Source organism: Leuresthes tenuis, unplaced genomic scaffold (genome assembly GCF_036924035.1).
Source record: "Leuresthes tenuis unplaced genomic scaffold, fLeuTen1.0.hap1 SCAF_24, whole genome shotgun sequence".
NCBI classification, from domain to species: Eukaryota; Metazoa; Chordata; class Actinopteri; order Atheriniformes; family Atherinopsidae; genus Leuresthes; species Leuresthes tenuis.
Window position 1 is genome coordinate 23911312 of NW_027325378.1, and position 17221 is coordinate 23928532.

Consider the following 17221-nt stretch of genomic DNA (forward strand, 5'->3'; position numbering starts at 1 on the left):
GGTTGTGCTTCATCACAGACCAACTCAGTATTAGCATTAGTTGCCCCAGTCAGTTATCTGGCTCACTCTTTTTGTTACGGTTAGTGGCATAAATGGAAATATTCATGCACGTAATTTTCTTTTTCTTTTCCATTTTATGTGGGTTTTTATTGTGTCTGTCTCAGAGTTTTAAAACAGTATCTACAAAGAATAGTGCAATTCCATTTATAAAGTGGAGATTTAACAAAAATTATTTAATCAAAGCACAGAGGTAGTAATCTAATAAAGCTTTAAGTATATAATCTCGAGCAAGAAATGATAGCCTCTGTTATATTTCAGTTGGGCCTTCGAGTTGGGCATCTTTGTTAAACTGCCGCTGTTCCCCCCTGTAATGCACACATGCCAAGCAAAGGTGGCTTAGCCCCGCATTGCTTTGTCCTTACTCACACCAAGCCAGTGTTGCAAAATCAGTGACGACAGCCTTGTTGGTTAAAATGACGAGTTGTGTGATGGTCGCGTGATGTGTGAAAGGACACACAAGGTTTCTGGGCCAGTTTTGCCTGTGTTCCTACTGCTACTAGTCTCAGTACTTTCACGCACTTGACAATGCTGAACAGTTTGGCTTGACCTCCACACATATTGGGTCACATTGGGGTGAACACAGGCCTGGTCAAGTTAAGTGGAAATTGCCACAGTTGTCCCTACTGAGACAAATATTCAAGACACTGATATTTCCTTGCTTTAATATCGGGAAGTACAAAGACATTAATCACAAACACTAATGTGTTGACATCAAGCGTTCATAATAATTAATTTTGCAGCAATATAATTTTCCTTTGTGGATTAATAAAGTTGTGTTGAATTGAATCAACCAGCTTACACAATAAAAACACAGTTTATACATTGACTCATCGGTATGCAGTGGGAGAGATTAGTGTCCAATCCTGGTTGGCATTTCTGGTGTGATTGATCTCGGGGAAGCAGTTAATCAATCCAAATTCCACAGGACAGAAGAGGTAATACAGATGTAGGTTGTTTGATCATAGGAGGGGTAAAAGTATACAGGAAGGGGGTTTTATGATATGCTCCAAGATCCTTCAATCAAAAATATCATTTTATGCACAAAAGTCTTAACTTTAGATGTATCATTCTGACATATGTAATTTAATTGCATGATTTATTACATTAGTCTATAACAGGGGTGGGCAAACTACGGCCCGCGGGCCACATCCGGCCCGTTGGTCTTTTTAATCCGGCCCGCCGAAGATTGGTACAGAATTAAGGTTTAATGTGAATGATTGCATTTATTTCATTTTGACTTGTAATGACAGGCATTTCAACACCAGGGAGCCTCATGCCCATATAAGTAGAATCCGTGTTCATTTTTTCCCGGTATGCACCTGAAATTTTCAAGATGGCGCTGCCTAGATTCAATACTATTGGCTTCCGAGCAGCAGTCCACAAACCAATGGATGAAGTCACGGATGTTTTATGATTTCCAGTGATCGTTCTTCTACTGGTCAGATCAGAACCCATCTACAGCAATGTCAAAGAAAAGAAAAGTCGACAGTGCCAAGAAACCGTAGTGGTTTTAAAAGAATACAACATCAGCCGTCACTTTTCCACCAAGCATGCTAATTACGCTAGCAACCTTTCACCACAAGAACGTACAGCTACCGCTGACAGGTTGGTAGCTAGCTTGCAGACTCAGCAAAACACATTTATTCGAGCAACTTCCATCCAAGAAGCAAGCACGAAGACAAGTTACTTACTGGCATTCAAACTAGCAAAGGCCAGCAAGCCTTTCTCAGAGTTTTTGGATATGGAATCCCTGAAAGGAAAAACACGTGGAGAGGATTTATTTAACAGCGTGTCAGCGGTCATACTGAAGCACAAGTTACCTTGGAGTACGCTCGCCAACGTTACCACAGATGGATCACCAAATCTGACAGGAAAAAACGTTGGGATGCTTAAGAGAATTCAGGACAGGGTGAAAGAGGAAAACCCTGAGCAGGAGGTAATTTTCCTACACTGCATAATTCACTAAGAGGCACTGTGTAAATCTGTGTTGCAGCTTGACCACGTAGTGAAGCCCGTTGTGAAACTCGTGAACTTTATTCGAGCAAGGGGACTTCACCATCGACAATTTATTCATTTTCTTGAAGAAACTGATGCTGATCACACGGACTTACTTTACTATTCTAATGTCCGCTGGTTAAGTTTGGGGAAAGTATGCCAACGTGTGTGGGAGCTCAAACAGGATATTATTTCATTTTTGGAGCTACTTGACAATACTGACAATTTTCCTGAGCTGAATGACACAGATTGGCTTTGTGATTTAGCTTTTACTGTGGACATACTGACACACATGAACGAGCTGAATGTGAAGCTACAAGGAAAAAAACAGTTTGTTCATGAAATGCAAGCAAACGTCAGAGCCTTCAAAACCAAGCTGGTTTTATTTTCGAAGCAAATGTCAGACAAGTCATTTGCTCATTTCCCCACACTAGCTACGTTAAAAGAGGCCCCGCACCATGTGAAATAATTTGGGAAATCACTGGATGACCTGCATGAGGAATTCTGCCGTCGGTTTCGTGATTTTGGAAAAATTGACAGGGCACTTCAGCTGGTGTCATGTCCCTTCTCACACGACCCGGAAACGGTGCCTCAGGAGTTTCAGTTGGAACTGATTGATCTCCAATGTGACATGGTGTTAAAGGACAAGTTCAACGCCCTGAAACTGGATGAGTTTTATGCTTCATTAAGTGCAGCCAAATTTTCAAACATTAAGAAGATAGCACAGAGGATGATGGTGTTGTTTGGCTCTACATATGTGTGTGAACAAACTTTTAGTGTGATGAACACCAATAAAGCACCCCACAGATCCCAGATGAGTGATGAACACCTCAGATCTGTTCTGAGAATTGCCACAACAGAATCACCACCAGACTTCAATGCACTAGCTAAAATGGGTGATCAACAACACTGTTCTCACTAAAAAAGTATGTTAATACTTCAATGCTTTTTTCTGTTAATGTTTGATGCAGTTTTTTTATATGTATTGTATCTTGTGCTGACCTGGCCCGTCTGTCAAATTTTAAAAGTCAATGTGGCCCCCAAGACAAAAAGTTTGCCCATCCCTGGTCTATAAGAAAGGTCAAAGCAGAATCTATCTGCTAAGGAGGTGGTCCCCTTTGCTGCACTCTGCAACCCCCTGCCCTTGTTTTAGTTACACCTTAGACATTACTACTTATGAGACACACACACACACATTAGGTCTTGGTAGCGCTAAGTGGTATCTGGTGGATGGGGCTCTCTGGGTATATAGGCTGCCCGGAGGGCCACGCTCCCAGTTCTACAAGGTTGCCTGCCCCTCAATTTTAATCGCTCACTATTAGAAAATATTGAAGAGCCAGAGGGGCGAGGGGAGGGGTCTTCCCACATCCCTGTTGCCTAGTTGCTGCCCGGGGCACGAGGGGCCAGGAGGAGGAGTTCTCTTGGTTTGGGGTCTGTGGTGGCTGGGGGGCTGCTGGCTGGACGTGTCCACTTCGCCACACCCCAGCGGAGCTGGGGGAGGGGGAACATGAGCGGATGCGTGTGCTGTGTGAGTGTGTTTATTTTTGTATATATATTTTTATTTATTGTCCTTATCTGATTTATGGGGTAACTGGTTCTGGGTCAGGGACTGGGACTTGCTGTCCTCAGGGCACTTGGCCAGGGGCACTGGGGCATGTGCTGGCCCACTGTGCTTGGCTGTCTGGGGCGCCTGGCCCTTTTGGATATTGGGCGCGGCCTCTGCCGGGGGGTTTGGGGGCAGAAAATAATAACGAAATACTGTGAAATAAGATAAAATGTGCAATGATTAATGTGCAATAATTAATGTGCAATAACCACTATTCCACTGCAATTCACTAGCCCATGTACAACCGCTGCTATTGTTTATGCTATCTGCGGTTGTGTGTTTCTATTGTTTTTCTTTATCTTTATCTTTCTCCTGGGCTAAGGATCTTTCTTGCTGCTGTAACAATGTGAACTTCCCTATTGTGGGACAATAAAGGGAAATCTAATCTAATATCTCAAATCTTTCCAGCTTTGTTTCATCAAGCTCTGGATCTGAGTAGAAGTGTAGTTATGAAAGTAGGTTAGAAAAGGCTGGCCACATTGAGTTGCTGTCATATCTCAGTCCATTAAAACTGCAGTAGCAAGATCTTGTTGTTTACTCAGAGGGAAACAAGTCAAATAAGTTATTTCTGGAAGAAGGCTTTTTATCCTTGGGCATTTGATCCTCTGCCTCAGGATTGCATAAAATTGTCTTGTCATGTTACTTCTATATCTTCCACAATATCTCTGAGGTTCATGAGAAAGACGAGGATCTTTGAGATTCAACAAATCCTTGTACGTGCTAAAAATAAGCAACAGGAAACTTCTCATGCAAGTCAAAATAAATGTTAGGACATACCTCCATTGAACTGAAAAACTAAATATAGTTAGAAGAATAAGAGAATTATTGATCCGTCAGAATTTGAAAAAAAGTCCTTTCATTGCTGATTCAGCAAAAATGGATCATTCTCCTGTTCAACTTCCTTATCAAAAAAGAAATAAAATAAAAAGAGATAAACTTATGGTGTGCCTCAGGAGAATGTAATTCATACTTATACTTACGTTGCACTTACGTTCTTCTATCGAATTTCTCAATAGTCTGTCATACATGAACCTTAAACCAGTAGCAATCATGTATTACCCTGATCCATGCATTTTCTGTACTTGTTTAATCATGTTCAGGCATAATGAGGAAAACCATGTCCATTAACCTACAGCTGCAGGATGTTTAGAATTGGTCTGACAAGCTCGTCTTTGGACTATGGAAGAAACCTGGAGCCCCTGGAGAGAACATGCAAACCCATGCAGAGACCAGAGAACCATTTAGATGTGAAGTTAGCAGTCTTTCAGCTGTGATCCCAGACAAACTGAGCTTCTCTCGAACTTTTCTGGGCAAATTATCTGCATAAAGGGCAAGTTACTTGTTGTTGCCCATGTTTGTTTTGGTATGTTACAAGTTTTCCAGAACTCATCTGGTTACTGTCAAGTGGTTATGTGAGTTGTGCTTTTTTCATTACTTGGATGTAAAGTTTACTATGTACTATGGAGCGTGTGAGTAAATTGGGGTTAACCTTTTATTTGTATTTTAATCTGAGGGTTTCAGCTGATTGTCAGATTTGTTGTCACATCACATGGAACGTATCGTTCCATCCATTTTTATATACCCGTTAAATCCAATTTAGGGTCATGGGGGAGCTGGAGCCTATCCCAGCTGTCATTGGGCGAGAAGCAGGGAACTCCCTGGACAGGTCACCAGTCCATCACAGGGCCACACAGAGACAAACGACCGCACGCTCACACTCACTCCAAGGGACAATTTAGTGTCATCAATTAATCTGACATGCATGTTTTTCGGTGGTGGGAGGAAGCCAGAGTACCCAGAGAGAACCCACGCATACACAGGAATAACATGCAACCTCCACACAGAAAGGTCTCAGCCGGAACCTGGAACCCTCTTGCTGTGAGGTGACGGTGCTTACCACCACACCACCGTGCAGCAGAACTTATCAATATGGGTAAAATTTCTTTCACATGCTGTTCTCTGGCTGAGATACAGTTTTTCCCAAACATCATTTGAAAAGGAGCTGCTGTAAAATGGTTAAAAATCTTTTTTCTGAGTGTTACAAACTGCAAATTACCCAGATCAGAATGTGAGTCCAAGAACATTTTTAAAATCAAGACAAAGTCTTTACTTGACATGAGATAGCATGAATGAGATATAAAGGCAATAATGATGATTTCTTAGGTGTCTACTTTAAAAAAGAAAGCCTAAACCTAGAAATGGAAAAATACCAATGTGCTCATTGTAATTATGATTTAAACAAGTTAACAAAAAGCTTATTTTCTTTTGTTTCATTAAAATATTAACTCAATTACTCTTATTATTGAAAAAAATGCAAGTGGGCAGAACAAAAATTATCTTTTACAAAGAAATAGTGCAAAATTTTTTTATAATTTAAGCCAGTATTGATGGGAAACATTTAATCCTGCGCATATTTTCAAGAGCAATGAAATGCTTAAAAAATAGATTATACCTGCACTAATAAGACAAGTGTTTGTTAGCTGCAGCTGAGAGTCACACAGAAAAGGCAGTTACCTTGAAATAAGTTTGAAAACTAAGTGTGTTTGAAGCATGACAAAGCTAGCAAAAATAGGATTTAATCACCCTGAAATGACATATTGCAAATTGTGTAACAGTTTTTATTTTTTGTTAATCAGTTTGTGCCTTTAAAATGACAATAAGGCCCTCACTTCAGGTCTGAACGTTAAAAGCATGCAGTGGATCAGGTCTGAGTGGGTTTATACAGGATTGTATTAGCATCACATACTGTGAAAAACAGTGGCTGGTCTCTTTGAATCAGGTATTCACTTCTTCAACTGTCTGGCATTTAGAAAAAAAACAATGAATCCCTGCAGCACTGTGTTACACCTATTGTGTAAGGTATTATTTTGCATTTAGCAGCGTATTTTAGCCTTGTCGAACAAACTGTTAAAACAAGAAGACACTCACTGGAACACACTCATACTCACATCGTTCTTGGCACAGGCATGCCAAAAGGGCATACAGCATAGGATATGTTCATAGACATCTTCACCTGTCAAGCAAACATTTATCAGACTGATAAATGCTCGCTTTCTCTATAAATACAGTCATAGATGGATATACCGAAATCACTAGCATCAACCCCCCCAAACAAAGAGGCTGGGGGTTGGGGTTACCTCTCCCATCTCCTCCTTAGTGAGCCATTTCTTTCATTGCTTCCCATCCTAATCGAGGATGTAATTAGTGCCTGTCAGACAAGTGGTTTGTGCTTTAACAGAAACAATAGCTAACGGTGATGTGAATGGACACTGGGTGAATGCTCTTCTCATCATGCATGTGGAGGTACAGAATAGGGGTCAAAGTGACAAGTAATTGGAATGCCAAGCAAAATACAGCATATCAGTGATTTTGGAAGCATGAGACAGGTATATAGTATGGCCTTTAACCACATCAATGTACAGCTGCATTACTATAAATTGTATACTTCACTGGAACATTTCTGTCTAATCAATATACCTGTGACTGATACTGGTGAGGAGTTACTCCCTATATGGAGCAAACTGCACTTTTTTTAAGGTATGTCCTGATTTTTAATGGGATGAAGATCCCAGTCACATTTTGTTAACTGTGTCCAGGATTCTATCTGATGAATATTTAACTTTTTCCTAAATCTTCATTCAATGTGTAATGAACCAGTTTAGATGAATGTGATTCATCATCCGTCTAATTGTTATGATGGTATGTGGTGATAGTGGTTGTAGTACTGTTGTATATCCTCCGATATGTGAATAATAAAACCTTGCTGTTGCAAAGACAGATTCCATTATTTTTTTATATAATTTTTATGAGTAGTTATGTGACCGACACGGTCTCTCTCTAAACAAAACCGAACATCACAAAAATAGCTGAAATTGCCAGGAATAATCTCAAGTTACTCTGTCACAAAATAAGAATAAACACGGTCTTTTTCAGGACAAAAATACATTCTATCCACATAACTGACCAATTCCAATAAATGGATCAAAGCAAACGGTAGACACCAATTTTTGTCTTTCCATCCTGTCATGCTTTTCAGCACTGCTGAGCTATTTCTTTGTGTATAAAGGCTTCCTTAGACCCTACCTCAGTGAGGGCAGTATCGGAGAGATTAAATGACTCAGTAAGTCATCAAGGCTGCTTCTTATAAAATTGATCTGGTATGCAGAGTGAAATAGGGTGATCATTGGAGAAGTAATTATAAAGGGCCTGGGCCCCTGTCCCCCTCCTTGTTGTTTATCAGCATGCTCATTAGAAGACATTGGAAGACAGCCGAGACCTATCTTTCCATTTGCCAGTCGACCACACCATAAAAGTCGGTGGGTCATGGCTCCCGGTGGTGCGATAAAAGCTAAGCACCAAATTGGAGGAGGACTGATTACATCCCTCAGGAGATATGTGATGAAGCTCTGAGCTCCATCAGAGCTGTCTACTCCTATTTCATCGAACACTCCATCTCTTTTAGCCCTCATTTATCACTGCTTAGTTAACAGCACCTTCTTCCTGTCTGCAGCTGGGTTTGGACATCAGTGTGACGTCTCTGTTCTAAACTGATTTGTTGCTTGATTAATTAAACTTGTGGCTGTGAATCAGTAGGACAAGTGCCAACATTTGCACTTGTTTGAGAGTTTTTAGAAACTACTTAGGGTATGATGAAAATTTACAACAGAAATCTATAAACACTCATAATTATTTTTTGTATGATTTTATGTAAGTCCACATGTGGAAGGTAGTCCGAGTAAACAGGTGAGCCACAGGATCACAATTTTTATTTTATTTCAACAGTCAATGATGTTTAGAATTGTGACATGATGGCTCTGTAACCATGCCGAAATACATTTTGTTTCATTTTTGTGTTCTTAGCATAATCACAGCCACAATTCTAACTGCATTGTTTCATGTCTAAACCTAACATGACTTTAACCACAACATTATTCTATCATGAAGAAAGGTATTTCCTTCAAAAAAAAAAAAGAAAAAAGCATGATGAAAACCATAATCATGAGTTATAATAATACATTTTATTTGTAAGCACCTTTCTGGACACTCAAGGACACTGTACACAATAATCAATCAAACAAACATGATAAAAATCTGCAAACAATAAGAGAAAAAAAGAAAATGTAGGACAGAGTAGTAACATCTACAATGGTTACAGTGGGTGATCTTGAACAGATGGGCTTTGAGTCTGGATTTGAAGACAGGGAGAAAGTCAATGTTTCGGAGGTGTGGTGATAGGGAATTCCAGAGCTGGGGAGCAGAGCAGCTGAAAGTCATCTGCAAAGCAATGGAAGTAGATATTGAATTTATGGAAAATATATTGCCAAGTGGGAGAAGGTAGATGATGAAGAGGAGGGGCCTCAGGACAGAGCCCTGGGGCACACCTGTAGTGACTGGGGAGGGATCGGATTTGATGTCAGATATATGAACTGAGTGCAGTGAAAGATAAGAATAGAGCTATGTGCACGTAATTTCTTTGATTTGTTGAGCTGTTAGATTTGTCAGTGTATAATTAGAGTGAAATATTGTATAACTAAACTGAAATTACTGTTTTGCTATCCTGAGCACTGACATCAGCTGTAAAACTCCACCTTCTTTCTTCAGAGCCCAGATTTTGCCACACTGATATGGTGTTTCCCTTGTGCATCTGATTCAACAATAGATGGCATGAGCAAATGCTCCATTGTCAATTTTTTTGCATATGAACAAAGTCACAATGAGGTTGGAGAGCAGGTAGCAGAAAATCTCAAGACTTAGAATCCTGAATTAAGGACCAGTTTTGTTTAGGCATTTAGCAGATGCTTTTATCCAAAGCAACTTACAGGTAGGGTAAGGGGGTCTTGCCTAAGGACCCCTACTGGAGGTAAGGTACCTTTCATCAGGTTTTGAACCCAGGTCTCCCACATGAAAGGTGGGAATAATACCACTACGCTATCCAATGCAATTTAAACAATGCCATTTTCCAGTTAGATTAAGGAATCAGACTGCATGGTTCGGTTAGAGCTGTTGTTGGTTTTATAATAAATTACACTTTACTTAGATCTGAAGCATTGGATAATTATGTAGAAATATAGACTTTCACAACATTTTGCTTCTGAATTAGTCATTATTGGCCCTGATTTACTGGTCTGTCAAGTAACTGGTGGGAAGTACACTTACAAAAAATTAAATGAGAGCTCAAAGCTGATATTTATAAATGCCACAGGTAACATAAAAGATTTTATCATGGCAGACTGATGTGCACTGATTAAGATATGTAGCTATTACTGAGTTAGTATAGATGTTGGTTTACATTGTATAACTGAATATTAAAACCTCACCCATGCCTAAAGCAAAGCCATTTTTGCTTCAATGGGTCATATTTACAATGGGTCATATTTAGTGGGTAGCGGCAAAAAATACTTTGTGTCACGGAGCAAAGTAGGACCCAAAAAGCAGAATGAGGAGTAAAAAGCCAACAGGTTTATTGGAACTTATGTATTTCTCTGAGTGTCCAAAGAAGGTTTCAAACAGAGTTCTCTCTTGTACGTTTTTTCTGGCGAGCAGGTAAATGGTAGAAGACAAGGATCAGAGGCAGGTCCGGTTGCGTGAGTGGCTACGGCAGGTACTGCAGAGTTCACGATAGTCAGGTTCACAGGAATGAGTTCTTCAGTGTGAGTGGGGGGTAGATAAGCAGTCAGGTGATGAGCCTTGATAGAAGACAGCTGTGCCGGGAGAACCTGCAGAAGCCCAGAGCAGCCACACCCACACCACTCATCACAGAGACTCACCAGCACAACAACAAATACACACACAGGAGGGAAAAGGGGAAAATGACACAAAAGGGAAAAAACACACCGGAACCCAGAGACGCATGACATTTTGGTTCCTCAGAAGGGGAGAAGCGTACAAAATGGATCTTGAATTGAGATTTGTTACATTAAAAACATATCTATATCTTTGAAACAAGATATATGGTCATGGAATGTGAAACTACATTCAGCCTCAGGAGGAGAAGTAAATGAGATTGGGGAGGACATCATACCAGGGCAGTAAAGGACAACAACAGCCATCTGAGCAAAGATGTATATTGAGATGTACAGTAAATAAATGACAAGGAATACGCATGATTGATCAGCACATTATGTTCATAGAACTTGAGCATACTGCAGTCATTTCCAATCCATTTCTCATCTGTCTCTAATAAAGAAGGCTAAGAAATCTTACCCTTACTAAACTTTCCTCAATGTGATTTGGGAAAAAAACACTTAAGCTTTATTCTCAGCTATAATCTATTTAGCCCATGAAATATACCTATCATTCTTTCTCTGTGCTCACTGTATTCTTTACAGAACTGGCCTCCCATAGAGTGCTACTTTTTTTCTTCCTTAAGTGCTTTGTTCTATAATGAGCCAAGTGAAAGACAATAGTCAGCTACACTTGTTTTCTATTCATAATATTAGTACAAACAATGTTCTCCTGGCTTGAGAGCACAGTGCAAACTGTGATACGGTCTATTTCAATTAAACAATCAATGTTTGTCACATCACTCCAGCTGAAAGGAAGCTGTGATCCGAAAAGGTTTGGCTGATTATAAGCAATCAGTGTTAATAATCTGAATTTTAATATGGACTTATGTGTTCAAAATATTGGCACTGATCCTTCTAGCCATCCAACCACCAATTTAATTTCCGCCACTTATCCAAGGTTGGGATGCAGAAACAACAGGTCCAGGAGGGAAAGCCAGACTTCTACCCAGCGACACTCTCCAACTTCTCCTGGAGGAGTGCAATGAAGTGCACATTGTATATATTATCGTTATGTTATCACTTACTAACAGCAACAGCGAAGCTATCTGTATGTCATTCTGTTTTTTCTCTGAGCTCTCTCTGGCAGTAAGATCCTCTATCATGTTTATTCTTGTCCAGTGTCTTGCTTGTACAATTCATCTCTTATTCCTCCCTTCCTCTTATAGTGTAGTCTTTGGTGTTGCTGCAACTGTTTTTTTACAACTTTATTTGTTGCAACATAGTCTTTTTTCTATCCCAAACTGTGTCTTTTTTTAAATTTTATTTATTTGTCATGGCAAAATTGTGTTGTTATTTACTTGCTGGTGTGTTATGTGTTACCGTAAACCAAAACAGCGTTGTCCCAGGCAATAAACCAAAGTTGCTTAGTGTGATATCTCAGCCCCCGGGTGCTCCAGGACAGTTTCAGGTGCTGAAATCTGCATAACAAAGGTTGGTGTAATTTAAAATGAGTCAGAAGAGCATAGTTCAAAGGTTCACAAATTTCTCCCGTGTTGCTTTATTGCAAGGAATGTAACACTTTTCATAGACATGTATTTAATCTGCAGCTAATTTTGATTTCTGCAATTAAATAAAAGCTTTCTTGTTTACTTATCTACTTCCACAGCAGCTTGTCACTTTTTGCTATTTCTTATAGTCCAACTGTTTCACCTTGAACATTTATAAGAAAATCAATAGAAATGATAATATCTCCTTATTATGATAAAAACAATTATCAGTAAATAACAGTAAAGTATTCGTAAAAATAGAAATAAAACAATACAAACGGGCAAAAATTTGTGAAAGAACATATAAAAGACCAAAAAATGACCTATTAAAACAAGTACTGTACAAAAGTTCAGTGAGTTAAGCAAAAGCTCTTTTGAATTGATGTTTTAAGCTTAGTCTTCAAAACAGACATGCTGTCGGTGTTTCTTATCCAGACTCACAGTTCGTGAAACCAGAGAAGAACTTTAGAATTGAAAGCTCTGCCTCCCATTTTGGATCTGGAAACCAATAAGTATGTAGTCAGAGTTCTTGAGAGGTTGTAGGAAACTTTGATATGAGATGAAGCAATGCTATTTAGAGGTTTATGTTAAGAGGGATTTAAAATAAAAAAGTATTCTAAATTTCACTGGGAGCCAAGTGAGAGACAGCAAAACAGGGGAAATAATCTCTCCTGAAGGTACAAATAAGTACCAGTAAGTCCGTAAATAATTTGTTGAGTGTGTTCACAGCATTGTCAGAAAGACACCTATGGACTTAAAAAGTATTTGTTTTCCAGATTCCAAATAGTCCTTGATTTTCATTTAAAATCTTTGTAAAAAAAATTGATTAGGTACTGTTGAGGAAAGTCCACCAATGACCTATTCTATTTCTAGGTTAAGACCAGATCAAATGTGAGTTTATGGCAGTGGGTAGTTTGTTTTTTTTTACTATTTGACAGAAAGTGCTAGATTCCAGTAAGGAATTAAATGCAGTACTGAGGTTGTCACTAAACATGAATGTTGAAATCACCAACTATAATGACTTTGTCCGCGTTTGTGGTCTTTGTCTGTGATTAAAACTAATTCAAATAAGAAATAAAAGAAGTCAGATAAAAGCTCAGTGCAAGGGCCAGGTGGAGGATAGAATACAATGAACAGGAGTAGTTCTGGGGTTTTCTGAGAGGTTGACTGTGACACTTTCTTGTGAGTTGCAACTGTTTTTGGCTTTTTCTATTTCCTGAGATGTTTGAATTAGCCATGGGTGCTACTCCTCCTCCTCTGAGTGTGGAGGGGGTGGAGTTATTCAAAGTGTCAAGGTCATCTTGGTGTAGCCAGGTGATGAGATTATTAAAGTAATGAGATTATTAAACAGTGCAGACATAGAAGAACAAGATCTTTTATTTAGGAGTCCACTTTTCATTATCTTTGAAGTTAGCTGCAAGTAAGTAGTGAGGGTGAATATTCACACTAATGACATTTTGAGAACATTTACTAAATTGTTAAGCTGGATGTTCTGGTGTCTCACAGAGGTTAAGACAGGAATATGGTAACTTTTAATGAGATGAGACAAGGCAAGTTTCTTTGAATCGTCAATAAATGGTTAGGATTTGCAACCACAGAGGAGGAAGAGGGCGTATCTTAATGATATGTGCAGGATGTAAATGGTTAGTCATGTGAGTAAATCATTACAGCATGCCTCAAATGAACAATTAACAATTATCAATCGGATTTATTGTGATGCATACCATCTCTGCTAAAAAAAACAAGGATAGGATTTCAAAAAAGGTTAGAATTATCAATGCAACCTTTTGTTCAAACTTGTAGATGGACTGCAACCAAGTGTTAAGACTAAGATGCCTGTTAATACAATCAGAACTAATTTAGGAGTATATTACCTTGACAGAATTACTGTTAGGCTGGACTATGACACGGACACTTAGAGATATAGTAAAACATAAATCATCCATCCATCCATCCATCCATCCATCATCTGCCGCTTATCCGGGGGTCGGGTCGCGGGGGCAGCAGCTTGAGCAGAGAAACCCAGACGTCTCTGTCCCCGGCCACTTCCTCCAGCTCTTCCGGGGGGACCCCGAGGCGTTCCCAGGCCAGCCGAGAGACATAGTCTCTCCAACGTGTCCTGGGTCTTCCCCGGGGTCTCCTCCCAGTGGGACGTGCCCGGAACACCTCCCCAGGGAGGCGTCCAGGAGGCATCCTAACCAGATGCCCGAGCCACCTCATCTGACTCCTCTCAATGCGGAGGAGCAGCGGTTCTACTCCGAGCCCCTCCCGGATGACTGAGCTTCTCACCCTATCTCTAAGGGAGAGCCCAGACACCCTGCGGAGGAAACCCATTTCAGCCGCTTGTATTCGTGATCTCGTTCTTTCGGTCACTACCCACAACTCGTGACCATAGGTGAGGATGGGAACGTAGATTGACCAGTAAATAGAGAGCTTCGCCTTCTGGCTCAGCTCCCTCTTCACAACGACGGGTCGGTGCAGAGCCCGCAATACTGCAGACGCCGCACCGATCCGCCCGTCAATCTCCCGCTCCATTCGTCCCTCACTCGTGAACAAGACCCCGAGATACTTGAACTCCTCCACTTGGGGAAGGATCTCATTCCCGACCCGGAGAGAGCATTCCACCCTTTTCCGGCTGAGAACCATGGTCTCGGATTTGGAGGAGCTGATTCTCATCCCAGCCGCTTCACACTCGGCTGCGAATCGCTCCAGTGAGAGCTGAAGGTCACGGCCTGACGACGCTAACAGAACCACATCGTCTGCAAAAAGCAGAGACCCGATTCTGAGGTCGCCAAATCGGACACCCTCAACGCCCTGGCTCCGCCTAGAAATTCTGTCCATAAAAGTTAGGAAAAGAATCGGTGACAAAGGGCAGCCCTGACGGAGTCCAACTCTCACCGGAAACGTATCCGACTTACTGCCGGCAATGCGGACCAAACTCTGGCACCGGTCATACAGAGACCGAACGGCCCCTATCAAGGGGTCCGGCATTCCATATTCCCGGAGCACCCCCCACAGGACTCCACGAGGGACACGGTCGAACGCTTTCTCCAAGTCCACAAAACACATGTAGACTGGTTGGGCGAACTCCCATGCACCCTCCAAGATCCTGCCGAGGGTATAGAGCTGGTCCACTGTTCCACGGCCAGGACGAAAGCCACACTGCATCTCCTGAATCCGAGGCTCGATTATCCGACGGATCCTCCTCTCCAATACCCCCGAATAGACCTTACCAGGGAGGCTGAGGAGTGTGATACCCCTATAGTTGGAACACACCCTCCGGTCCCCCTTTTTAAAGAGGGGGACCACCACCCCAATCTGCCAGTCCAGAGGCACTGTCCCCGATGTCCACGCGATGCTGCAGAGGCGTGTCAGCCAAGACAGCCCTACAACATCCAGAGCCTTGAGAAACTCAGGACGGACCTCATCCACCCCCGGGGCCTTGCCACCGAGGAGCTTTTTGACCACCTCGGCAACCTCAGCCCCAGAAATGGGAGGCCCCGTCTCCGAGCTCTCCGACTCTACCTCTTCCGAGCACGTGTTGGTAGGATTGAGGAGTTCCTCGAAGTACTCCCCCCACCGACACACAACATCCCTAGTTGAGGTCAGCAAAGCTCCGTCCCCACTGTAAACAGTGTTGACTGTGAGCCGCTTCCCCCCCCTGAGACGCCGGATGGTGGACCAGAATCTCTTCGAGGCCGTCCGGAAATCGTTCTCCATGGTCTCACCGAACTCCTCCCAGGTCCGAGTTTTTGCCTCAGCAACCGCCGAAGCCGCGGCCCGTCTGGCCTGTCGGTACCTATCAGCTGCTTCCAGGGTCCCACTGGCCAAAAAGGCCCGATAGGACTCCTTCTTCAGCTTGACGGCTTCCCTCACCACTGGTGTCCACCAGCAGGTTCGAGGGTTGCCGCCACGACAGGCACCGACCACCTTACGGCCACAACTCCGATCAGCTGCCTCGGCAATGGAGTCACGGAACATGGCCCATTCAGACTCAATGTCCCCCACCTCCCCCGGGATATGGTTGAAGCTCTGCCGGAGGTGGGAGTTAAAGCTCCTTCTGACGGGGGATGCTGACAAACGCTCCCAGCAGACCCTCACAATACGTTTGGGCCTGCCAGGTCTGATCGGCATCCTCCCCCACCAGCGGAGCCAACTCACCACCAGGTGGTGATCAGTTGACAGCTCCGCCCCTCTCTTCACCCGAGTGTCCAGGACATACGGCCGCAAGTCCGATGATACAACCACAAAGTCGATCATCGAACTGCGGCCAAGGGTGTCCTGGTGCCAAGTGCACATATGGACACCCTTATGCCTGAACACGGTGTTCGTTATGGACAGTCCATGACTGGCACAGAAGTCCAACAACATAACACCACTCTGGTTCAGATCGGGGGGGCCGTTCCTCCCAATCACACCCCTCCAGGTCTCACTGTCATTGCCCACGTGAGCATTGAAGTCCCCCAGCAGAACGAGGGAGTCTCCGGTAGGAGCACTCTCCAGTGCCTCCCCCAGAGACTCCAAAAAGGGTGGGTACTCTGAACTGCTGTTTGGCGCATAGGCACAAACAACAGTCAGGACTCGTCCCCCCACCCGAAGGCGGAGGGAGGCTACCCTCTCGTTCACTGGGGTAAACCCCAATGTACTGGCACACAGCCGGGGGGCAATAAGTATGCCCACACCTGCTCTGCGCCTCTCACCACGGGCAACTCCAGAGTGGAAGAGAGTCCAACCCCTCTCAAGAGGACTGGTTCCAGAGCCCAAGCCGTGCGTCGAGGTGAGTCCGACTATATCTAGCCGGAACCGCTCAGCCTCGCGCACCATCTCTGGCTCCTTCCCCAACAGAGAGGTGACATTCCACGTCCCAAGAGCTAGCTTCAGTAGCCGAGGATCAGACCGCCAAGGCCTCCGCCTTTGGCTGCTACCCAGCTCACATAGCACCCGACCCCCTTGGCCCCTCCCACGGGTGGTGAGCCCGTCGGAAGGGGGACCCACGTCATCATTTCGGGCTATGCCCGACCGAACCCCATGGGCACAGGCCCGGCCACCAGGCGCCCGCTGCCGGGCCCCACCCCCGGGCCTGGCTCCGGGGGGAGGCCCCGGTGTCCCATATCCGGGCAAGGGATCACGAGGTCCAAATTTTTTGTTCATCATGGGGGGTCTTTTGAGCTGTTCTTTGTCTGGTCCCTCATCTAGGATCTGTTTGCCTTGGGTGACCCTACCAGGGGCTTGAAGCCCCGGGCAACATAGCTCCCAGACTCATTGGGGCACGCAAACTCCCCCACCAC

The 17221-nt window shown here is 43.1% G+C and overlaps 1 pseudogene; it reads left to right on the forward strand.

Moving 5' to 3' along the window:
- The first annotated feature begins 895 nt into the window (after positions 1–895).
- On the forward strand, positions 896–2524 carry LOC140284430 (general transcription factor II-I repeat domain-containing protein 2B-like; annotated as a pseudogene).
- Positions 2525–17221: the final 14697 nt, after the last annotated feature.